This window comes from Protopterus annectens, chromosome 2.part1 (assembly GCF_019279795.1).
Source record: "Protopterus annectens isolate FY-2018-M chromosome 2.part1, PAN1.0, whole genome shotgun sequence".
Classification (NCBI taxonomy): Eukaryota; Metazoa; Chordata; order Ceratodontiformes; family Protopteridae; genus Protopterus; species Protopterus annectens.
In genome coordinates this window covers 1,736,206,266-1,736,217,358 of record NC_056729.1, presented here as the reverse complement: position 1 = coordinate 1,736,217,358, position 11,093 = coordinate 1,736,206,266, and positions in this window count along the sequence as shown.

Genomic DNA, 11,093 nt, shown 5'->3' with positions numbered 1-11,093 from the left:
TCCTCCTGTCTGGTCTTGCCAGTCCTGAGTTGAGAGAGCTCAGCCTCCAGTTTGGCTAAATAGCTGCATCTCTCGCAAATATTTGTGTTATGTGGGAGGAGGAGAGGGTTGTCTGTGTACATGAGGCAGTTATAACATTGCCTCAAGATTCCCAGATTCACCAGCTGGACCAGAGAGAAGATTGACGACTGACCTTTGGACATGCTAGAATAATATTGGGAATTCCTTAATAATTGAAAACAAGGGCCAGTGGGGAGTGAGGGTGTAGTGCTTTTAATTTTTAGTGCTGACTTTTATATAATTGCTTTAGTGAGCAAGTGCCAGGTAACTTGAGTGCAATGTGTTACAAGTAACTAAATGCAAAAACAACAAACAGTAACTTTCTTTCAAGTGAAACAAGGAACTAGTACAGTAAGCAATGCAGATATCACTAGTGATCCACAGAAGCGCTGAGAAGCCACGTATTAGGTGGAATTAGCTTCCAGGGAAATAACAAGCAAACAAACAACAAGCATATAAACAAAGCTAGATTCAGCAGGCCTGGATCTAGTCTATGCTAGAGCAAACAAGGTGTACCAATTTCAGTAAGATACAGTTCAAATATTCAGGCACTATAAACCTTTAACCAGAAATTCCAAGCTCAGAAGGGCAGAGTCCAGCCTCTTCTCCCACAAGAGTGCAGACCACGAACCTTCTTAATGTAAAATAACTGGCCTGAAGCCCAAGTGCCTAAACCAGAACTAATACCCTTGGACACTGGGCTCTCAATCAGCAGTTCCCAACTTAGAAGGATGAAAGCTACCTGTCCTGCCACCACAGTGCTTGCCACAAACCTTCCTAATGTAAAACAACTGGTCTGAAGCCCAAGTGCTTAATCCAAAAGACTTAGAATGATAGCTACACTTTAATCAAGTTACAACCAAGCAGTAATAAATACAATTGAATACTTTAGAGAATGTCTGGATTAGTGCTCAAGTTACACAAACAAAGCTAGATCCAGCAGGCCCGAATCCAGTCTATGCCACAGCAAACAAGGCGCACCAACTTCAGTAAAAAGCAGTTCAGATATGCATGCACTATAAGCCTTTAACCAGAAATTCCCAGCTCAGAAGGGCAGAGTCCAGCCTCTCCTCCCACAAGAGTGCAGACCACGAACCCTCTTAATGTAAAATAACTGGCCTGAAAGCCCAAGTGCTTAAACCAGAATTAATACACTTTTAGAATAACAGACACTGAGCCCTCAATCAGCAGTTCCCAACCTAGAAGGATATAAGCTACCTGTTCTGCCACAACAGTGCAGATCACAAACCCTCTCAGTGCAAAACAACTGGTCCGAAGCCCAAGTGTTTAAACCAAAAGGCTTAGAATGAGTTACACCAAGCAGTAATAAATACAACTGAGTATTTTTAAGATGATGCAAAAGTAAAATGAAGTATGCAGAAACACAAGTACAGTAAAAGCAGATACATTTTTTTTTTTTTTTTAATCTGAACAAGTGCTGAGATCAAAGAAACAGATTTGAGTGCTGAAACTAGAAAACTGGCTAGTTACAAGGTAAAAAAAACAAGCTAGAAGGCTTCCCTCAAACACAGAAGGGCTTGGGGGCTCAGAAGCCTACAAATAGTCTATACCACTTAACAGGAAAGGCAGACAATAAGCTTAATTTTTTTTGTCTGTTTCCCAGATGCTCTCTTTGTACACAGTAGGAGTGCCTGAAATCAGAATATGATCTCACTGCACTCAGTTGAGTGAGCAAATGAGATGGGCCCAGAGGCAGGCTGAGGGGCGGGCAGTTTCAAGGCCACTAAGATTAACACCAAAACAAAAACATGGAGGGTGGGTGGGAATAACTGAAGAGCAGAAGAACTGCCACTTGAGTTAAATATTCCTTCAACACAGTTTAATCAAATTAAATACTGTATATTTTTTAAAAAAAGTGCAGATAAAGGTACTTAAATTCTCTTATACGTCCAGTTGAATATAACCAAGTTCTTAGCTGGCCAAAGCTGAGGTTTCTAAGCAATAAAAATTTCACAATGCACCACTTAAAAAGGCAAGGACAGGAAATCAAAGAATGTGGCTACCCCCACACCTGTAATTACTAGCAAATAACACACTAGCTTCAGTTCAAGTTACTAAAGAGCAGAATAACTGCTACTTGAGTTAAATATTCCTTCAACACAGTTTAAATCAAATTAAATACTGTATTTTTTAAAAAAGTGCAGATAAAGGTACTTAAATTCTCTTATACGTCCAGTTGAATATAACCAAGTTCTTAGCTGGCCAAAGCTGAGGTTTTTAAGCAATAAAAATTTCACAATGCACCACTTAAAAAGGCAAGGACAGGAAATCAAAGAATGTGGCTACCCCCACACCTGTAATTACTAGCAAATAACACACTAGCTTCAGTTCAAGTTACTAAAGAGCAGAATAACTGCCACTTGAGTTAAATATTCCTTCAACACAGTTTAAATCAAATTAAATACTGTATTATTTTTTTAAAAAAGTGCAGATAAAGGTACTTAAATTCTCTTATATGTCCAGTTGAATATAACCAAGTTTTTAGCTGGCCAAAGCTGAGGTTTTTAAGCAATAAAAATTTCACAATGCACCACTTAAAAAGGCAAGGACAGGAAATCAAAGAATGTGGCTACCCCCACACCTGTAATTACTAGCAAATAACACACTAGCTTCAGTTCAAGTTACTAAAGATCAGAATAACTGCCACTTGAGTTAAATATACCTTCAACACAGTTTAAATCAAATTAAATACTGTATTTTTTTTTTTAAAGTGCAGATAAAGGTACTTAAATTCTCTTATACGTCCAGTTGAATATTATCAAGTTCTTAGCTGGCCAAAGCTGAGGTTTTTAAGCAATAAAAATTTCACAATGCACCACTTAAAAAGGCAAGGACAGGAAATCAAAGAATGTGGCTACCCCCACACCTGTAATTACTAGCAAATAACACACTAGCTTCAGTTCAAGTTACTAAAGAGCAGAATAACTGCCACTTGAGTTAAATATTCCTTCAACACAGTTTAAATCAAATTAAATACTGTATTTTTTTTAAAAAGTGCAGATAAAGGTACTTAAATTCTCTTATACGTCCAGTTGAATATAACCAAGTTCTTAGCTGGACAAAGCTGAGGTTTTTAAGCAATAAAAATTTCACAATGCACCACTTAAAAAGGCAAGGACAGGAAATCAAAGAATGTGGCTACCCCACACCTGTAATTACTAGCAAATAACACACTAGCTTCAGTTCAAGTTACTAAAGAGCAGAATAACTGCCACTTGAGTTAAATATTCCTTCAACACAGTTTAAATCAAATTAAATACTGTATTTTTTTTTAAAAAAGTGCAGATAAAGGTACTTAAATTCTCTTATACGTCCAGTTGAATATAACCAAGTTCTTAGCTGGCCAAAGCTGAGGTTTCTAAGCAATAAAAATTTCACAATGCACCACTTAAAAAGGCAAGGACAGGAAATCAAAGAATGTGGCTACCCCCACACCTGTAATTACTAGCAAATAACACACTAGCTTCAGTTCAAGTTACTAAAGAGCAGAATAACTGCTACTTGAGTTAAATATTCCTTCAACACAGTTTAAATCAAATTAAATACTGTATTTTTTTTAAAAAGTGCAGATAAAGGTACTTAAATTCTCTTATACGTCCAGTTGAATATAACCAAGTTCTTAGCTGGCCAAAGCTGAGGTTTTTAAGCAATAAAAATTTCACAATGCACCACTTAAAAAGGCAAGGACATGAAATCAAAGAATGTGGCTACCCCCACACCTGTAATTACTAGCAAATAATACACTAGCTTCAGTTCAAGTTACTAAAGAGCAGAATAACTGCCACTTGAGTTAAATATTCCTTCAACATAGTTTAAATCAAATTAAATACTGTATTTTTTTTTAAAAGTGCAGATAAAGGTACTTAAATTCTCTTATACGTCCAGTTGAATATAACTAAGTTTTTAGCTGGCCAAAGCTGAGGTTTTTAAGCAATAAAAATTTCACAATGCACCACTTAAAAAGGCAAGGACAGGAAATCAAAGAATGTGGCTACCCCACACCTGTAATTACTAGCAAATAACACACTAGCTTCAGTTCAAGTTACTAAAGAGCAGAATAACTGCCACTTGAGTTAAATATTCCTTCAACACAGTTTAAATCAAATTAAATACTGTATTTTTTTTTTAAAAAGTGCAGATAAAGGTACTTAAATTCTCTTATACGTCCAGTTGAATATAACCAAGTTCTTAGCTGGCCAAAGCTGAGGTTTTAAGCAATAAAAATTTCACAATGCACCACTTAAAAAGGCAAGGACAGGAAATCAAAGAATGTGGCTACCCCACATCTGTAATTACTAGCAAATAACACACTAGCTTCAGTTCAAGTTACTAAAGAGCAGAATAACTGCCACTTGAGTTAAATATTCCTTCAACACAGTTTAAATCAAATTAAATACTGTATTTTTTTAAAAAAGTGCAGATAAAGGTACTTAAATTCTCTTATACGTCCAGTTGAATATAACCAAGTTCTTAGCTGGCCAAAGCTGAGGTTTCTAAGCAATAAAAATTTCACAATGCACCACTTAAAAAGGCAAGGACAGGAAATCAAAGAATGTGGCTACCCCCACACCTGTAATTACTAGCAAATAACACACTAGCTTCAGTTCAAGTTACTAAAGAGCAGAATAACTGCTACTTGAGTTAAATATTCCTTCAACACAGTTTAAATCAAATTAAATGCTCCCCGGGATTCATGAAGCTCGGCGCAAGGCTGGCGTAAGGCCTGCGCCGGCGGTGCAGTGAATAGCCGGCGTAGTAGCACCATATGCATAGTAATGAGCACGTGCCGCAACCACAGACATGTGCGTAGGGTACGTGAGCGAGCCCAAGTAGGATGCGTCTGGAGGCGTGGTTAAGCCGGCAGGCGATGAGCAACCTAAAGTGCTGACTGCCACAGTCCGTCCAGAATAGAAATGGCACCAGCCATGGCCCGTGCAGAATGAAATGCACGCAGAGTATGCAACAAAGTACCCATCCCAACTAAATGGAGAAGCAAACAAAACCCACGACGCCCGAAGTGTACCTGTCCAAGGAACAAAGGATACGCGTAATACCGTGTTCGTCCCGCAATGCACTGTTGAGTGTGCATACCCAGAGAAGGTGTACCGCAGCATGCCAGCGCGCCGTCCCGACATAGGAGTAGCGACCAAAGTTACCACCTGTCCCACTTTGCGAGGGGCAGTCCCCCCATGGGCAGTTGTGTCCCGAAAAAAAAATTAAAAACGGCAAATGCGCTAAGATTGTAGGACATAATCATATCCCGTATTTTAGGTAATGGGTGCATGAAATAGTTATTACCGCAACTAAAATACGTAAATGTCACAAGAAACAGAATAAGCAACCAAACTGCTACAACAATAAGCTTTTATTAAGGCAAACAAGTGAAGTTCTATGCTATGTAGTGACCATGGGTTTGTGTTGGCCTGTAAAATCTGATGTGAGTCCCGACAATGTCCCACCTTGTCCATTGGAAAATGTGGCAACCCCAGTAGCGACATGGGCACGGTCACCAGGGTCAGCAGCTGTCCCACCTTGCTATGGACAGTCCCTCATTGGACAGTTGTGTCCCACCAAAAAGCGAAACATGGCAAATGACCTGAGATATCCGTGCAAAACTATTCCCGCAATATACCTGTAATAGTAGCATAAAACATATATTTTGTATATGAAACACATACATGGCATAAGAAACCGAATAAAGAACCCAAATGCTACCAGAATAAGCGTATATTGTGGCAAAAAAGTGAAGTTCTGTCAACTCTACTTGCTGTGGGTATGTGTTGTCCTGCAAAATCCGATGTGTCCACAAAAGATGTCCCACTATGGGCATTGGAAAAGGTGGCAACCATAATGGTCACAAGCAGTAGTGAGAGTACACAGCCGGGTAGCTGTGTCGACATAACAACAGGAAGGAACCAAGATACCCTAAACACAGGCAAACATGTGCATAGCAACATGTCCCACACCCAGCAACGTGTTTGTCGCATACACAGGACGGCGTATGTCTAAGTGTAATATCCAGAAGCAGAACCTATGCATGCAAATGTAATACACAATAGCCCCATTGTAGCATGTAAGTCCCACCCATGTACGCATGTGCACCCAACCCAGCTATCAGCCTTCTGCAGCTACACACCTACACACAATGGGCATACCTGAAATGTGTTAAGAAGTATTGTTTTAGGCAGTGCCACGCGGGCAAATATGTACCCCACATGTCACCAACCCACCTCAGGTACAGATATGCAAATGGCTGCATGTGAATGTGTCTTCAGAATGTGTACATCCGCGTGGTATGGACCCGTCCAAACCCTATAGGTTTGCACACGCCACGGTGCACATAACTGTACACATGTGGACAAGTCAGGATGTTGAACCACCGCACTGATGATTAGCTATGCAGACAAGTCAAACACATATAGTGGAACATGTGCCTACCAAACAGGACGTCCTAACAGGGTGCCACAGGCACAGAAGGGGAAGGTGGGACATCACATGTGGAGAGTAGCGTTGCTGGACGGCCAAACACCCACGGCCAAGGTAAAGGACGGAACAACATGCATATGTCCGGATGGATGTTGTTAGAGAAATATATATAGAAACACATATGAAGTGCCAGTTTAGAAGCAAAATACTATATAATGCATTGAAGTGTACTGTGCAATATGGCAGTAGAAGTTATCATGCATGTAATTGCCTGTAGTGTAGCTGCAGTGTGATCGAACCCTGACCCTGGCAGTAACCAGTGCAGCAGGCGTATGTCATTCAGCATCAGTTACCTGCTGGGTTAGAGAATAATAAATGTATGTACAGGTATATCTTTCATCCTTCCACTGAGGAGGATGGGCTTGTGAGCTCTATGTAACACAGAGTACAGCTGCTCACCAGAGAGACAAAGGAACCTAGTAGGAAATGAACTGACGATGGTATCCGAACAGGCTTTGAACGTTGACAGAGCAGAATTTACAGAAGGACATTCTAATTGACTATGTGCCTCGCAAGGCTGTGCTATTGTTATGGGAAAACATTTAATAAGCATTACCTTAGCACCGTTGTAGGAATACAATATTGTGGACTATAGTGATGTAAATGCCCTGTGACTGACCACATCATTAAGGTGGGCAAATGATGATTGTAAACACAATACTCATACAGCTGCTTCTTGTATAGAGTCAGACAAATATCTATACTTGTACTGCATAGTTATTTGCCTGCTGGTGCACACTTTTAAAACGTTGTAAAACTGAGCTTCCTGTGTGATTGACTGTCATTTTGAAAAGAGTAATGAGTGTGACAGTGTGATTTAAACAACGTAATTGACAGATGTGTATGTTCTAGCATGGGAATAGGTCAAGCCAACAACCACAATCATCATGTGTACCACATACAAACAGCCAGTAACACGCAGTGGTAATGCATGAAGGCATACATGACTGTAGGAATAGCACAGGACATATGGCACATGCCAAGTGCAGATGCGTGACACAAAAGCCCAGGATGGGGCTCCCTGCAAAGATGAACATGTGCTAACCACACCTCACACAGACGTACTGGCAATGAAAACACATGCCAAACACACATTAACACTACCGTCCAATCCATGACTGCAATGGAGGCTGGTCAAACACCACAATGAAGCATGCACAAATAGGGACATGTATAACCGTTGCCTTAACACCCCCCCATAGGCCAAAGAAGAATAGAATGGACATATGCATGTAATGTTGTGAAGGATGTGTGGTAGTCCTCAGTATCACAGTGGTAGGGACACAAATACACTGTAATCAACTGTGACGTATGTGCACTGTAGACAGCATACCTGCAGGTAATACAGAGGACAATCACGTGCCACAGAAATATACACATGAGAAAGAGGATAGGGGATAGACAAGTGTAAATGGGACAAAGTATGAATATAGATTCATAGGTCCATAGGTACAGGGTAGTCCATCTACCCAAGTTCAGCCATAGCCCTACACCATAGTTAGGATTCCTTTGCCAACCTTCCTGTTCGGAGATAAAGTGCGTATGATATTGCTGTACCTCTGTCAAGCAGTGATAATGATGTATTCCCTGGCCTATATCTGCAATCCCCCATCCAATGGACAACATACCCCCGAACAAGGCTAGCAAGGATCTGTGCCTCACATGTACTGTGATGTAGATCCACAGCATTGTGAGTGTCCGGGTGACGCATGTGTCACTCCAACACAACCAATTAATGACGGCGTCAAGGTGCATGTCACCTGCCCTCGTTGTTCCGAGGGATGCAGATACAGTAGGTGAAGTATAGACATGACATATGTGTCGATATGGCTGCGTATGTCAGGCACAGGTCAACACTGAACAACAGGTATGTGACTGAATGGGGCAGGAGTCCTACAAGTGGGGCAGCATTACACAAATCCATGACACCCTGCATTTGTATGTCAATTAACCTATGAGGCCTTCCCAGGTGCTGTAGGTGTCGGGTCAGATACCCTCCGAATGGGGCAATGTAGTCAATCATAGGTGTAAGACGTAATGAGTACAAGGAGACAATGACCTACCCTGATCTAGATGTGAATCCCGCGCAAACAGGTGGGCAATGTAGAAGTCCCACCAACCATGATAGCAACGTGTGTGTTGAACAAATGTTGACCGACAACCTCTGTCCCCTGATCCCTGGTAATCACCCCTGTGTTCAGTGTCCTGCCACCCATATGCTGGACAGGGGTGACCTAGTACTCCTCGACAGGTATGATGTTGCATTACCTTGCATTTAGCTGTAGGCCATGTCCCTGACAGCAGATATGCATATCTGGGAGGCCCCTTTGAAGGATATCCGTGTCAGATGTCCGTCCCACTATGGCACCCGTTTCGCAGTCATCTACAAACAATGTCGCCCATAACACCCCTGTGTGTGCCTGTACTGTGGAAATGTAGATGTATAAGAGGAGTGGACCCAGGGAAGAGCCCCGTGGGACACTGCCTGCGACAGCCAGTAGGTCTGACATGCTGCCAGCAACTATGACCACGTGGGCCGTGTCACATAGCCAGTTTACAACCCATCCAGTGATGTGTGTTCACATCCAAGCCGATGGGTTTATCAATGATACCTGAGGGGGGTAATGTGTCGAAGGCCTTTGCCAGGTCGTGGTAGGCTGTATGGACTACAAGACCCCCATCAATGCCCTTGGTGACTGTCCCGAGAATGTCAACCATGCTGTAAACGCATGAACCGCCCCTGACCAAGCAAAACCATGTTGGATGCAAAGTATGCATGTCCCCTATGCCTTCATCTACGAGCCGCAGTATGATGCCTCCCCATGTCTTTGCAGATAGGTCTCCTCATGGTAATGGGACAGTAATAACCAGGGTCAGTGGAGGCATTGGTCCTGTGACGTGGGACTACAGTCGCTGTGCTACACAACCTGGGTACATAACCCGAGGTGAGGCTACAAAGAAACAGCTGTCCCAACTGTGGGTGTAATTCCTCAGTGAGATCGTGGAGTACACAGTCGGGTCACCAGCTGGTCTCATGGATGCTATGTTCACTACCCTGGAGAGAGCATGTCCCACCCATGCGTCACAGAACATTTGGGGACCACAAACCATTGGGACAGACATCTCTTCATGTGGGGGGGAGGGTGTGGAGATGTCCTCACCGAACTTGTCAGCCCGTAATTCGGCAATGTGTGTATGTTGATTAAACTCCACATCATCGTGAACCCAGTCAGAGCATATGTGGGAGTGACCTCCCAGGTGTCCAGCATAGCAAATGAAGGCTGTACGATTGTCATCCAGGTCCATGTAGATATATCTGTGGAACGTGCCCTGGACCATGTCATGACAGCCTGTAGCTTTGCACATATAATGACCAAGGGTGTCATACCTCGCAAGGTGTCTGCTCCGCCTTGTAGTAGCCACCTCCTCAAGTTGTACAGCTTGTGTACGGCTGGGGTACACCACACTGAATGCTTGGCATTGGTACAATGAACCACAGTTGGGTAAGGGAATGCCTGATACATGCAGTCCTGTAGGTACCTGTAGACGGCATATGTAAGTGATGCAGTGGCTGCAGTACTGTCGACCACTGGCTCAGGGTCCTTAAAGGAGATCACAGTAGTGTTCAGAATTGTGAGGTCTGCCTTTGAGCAAGCCATGTGTATGGTAACCGGCAACACCCACAGCAACGGATGTCAATAGCAGAAGCCATTGTCAAAATAACATAGATTAACTTCGGCATGATAATATGTATTATCATACATGTATTGACACGTGTCTTCTAATTACACTTGCAAATGGCCGGTAAGACCGGGCTAAAGTTCCCATGATTTACCTAGTATGGAGGTGTTGTTCCGACAATAAAGTGGCGATACTTCCCAACCGGGACCTCTGGGGATTAATTAAAGCGGATGTTAACCTGCAACATTGGATGTACAGCATTTGGTTCTGCTCTCGGAAAACATGGTTTCCGTAGCACTACACACTATGGGTAGTCAAGCAGACATCCGCGATTGGTGAACACACAGCAGCAGTCAAACCCACTGGCCACACGGACACAGTCCGACAAGCTCTACACTTTACATATGCACATAGGTGTCCATTGTAGGACCCAAAAATTTTCCCGTACGGAATGTTTGCTAGCCTCCGTCATCACCCACGTGAACTCATTGTCGTGCCCACATCACAGCTACACATATGCACCGCAAGCATGTTCAATGTTGATGATAGCTGTCCAGGAAATGCAGCACATATGCACAGAATCCCTAGGGTACCGAGTCCATAGACGTGCGTTCACATCACAGTCCCGCACACATGAAGGATGTGTAATGGGTAATGTCGACTGTTGCAGTCAAGGGATCCTGGGTATGTAGAAACAGGGCTCGGTGTCATTTTGCAGGTAATCCTTTGTCCTGCCCGTGGGAGGATGTGCGTAGCACCTGCCCTACTCCCCACTAATAATGCAAAGCATTCACCGGAGAATGCTAAATGCAGGTGTGAAATGTGTATAGCCCTATACCAGTGTC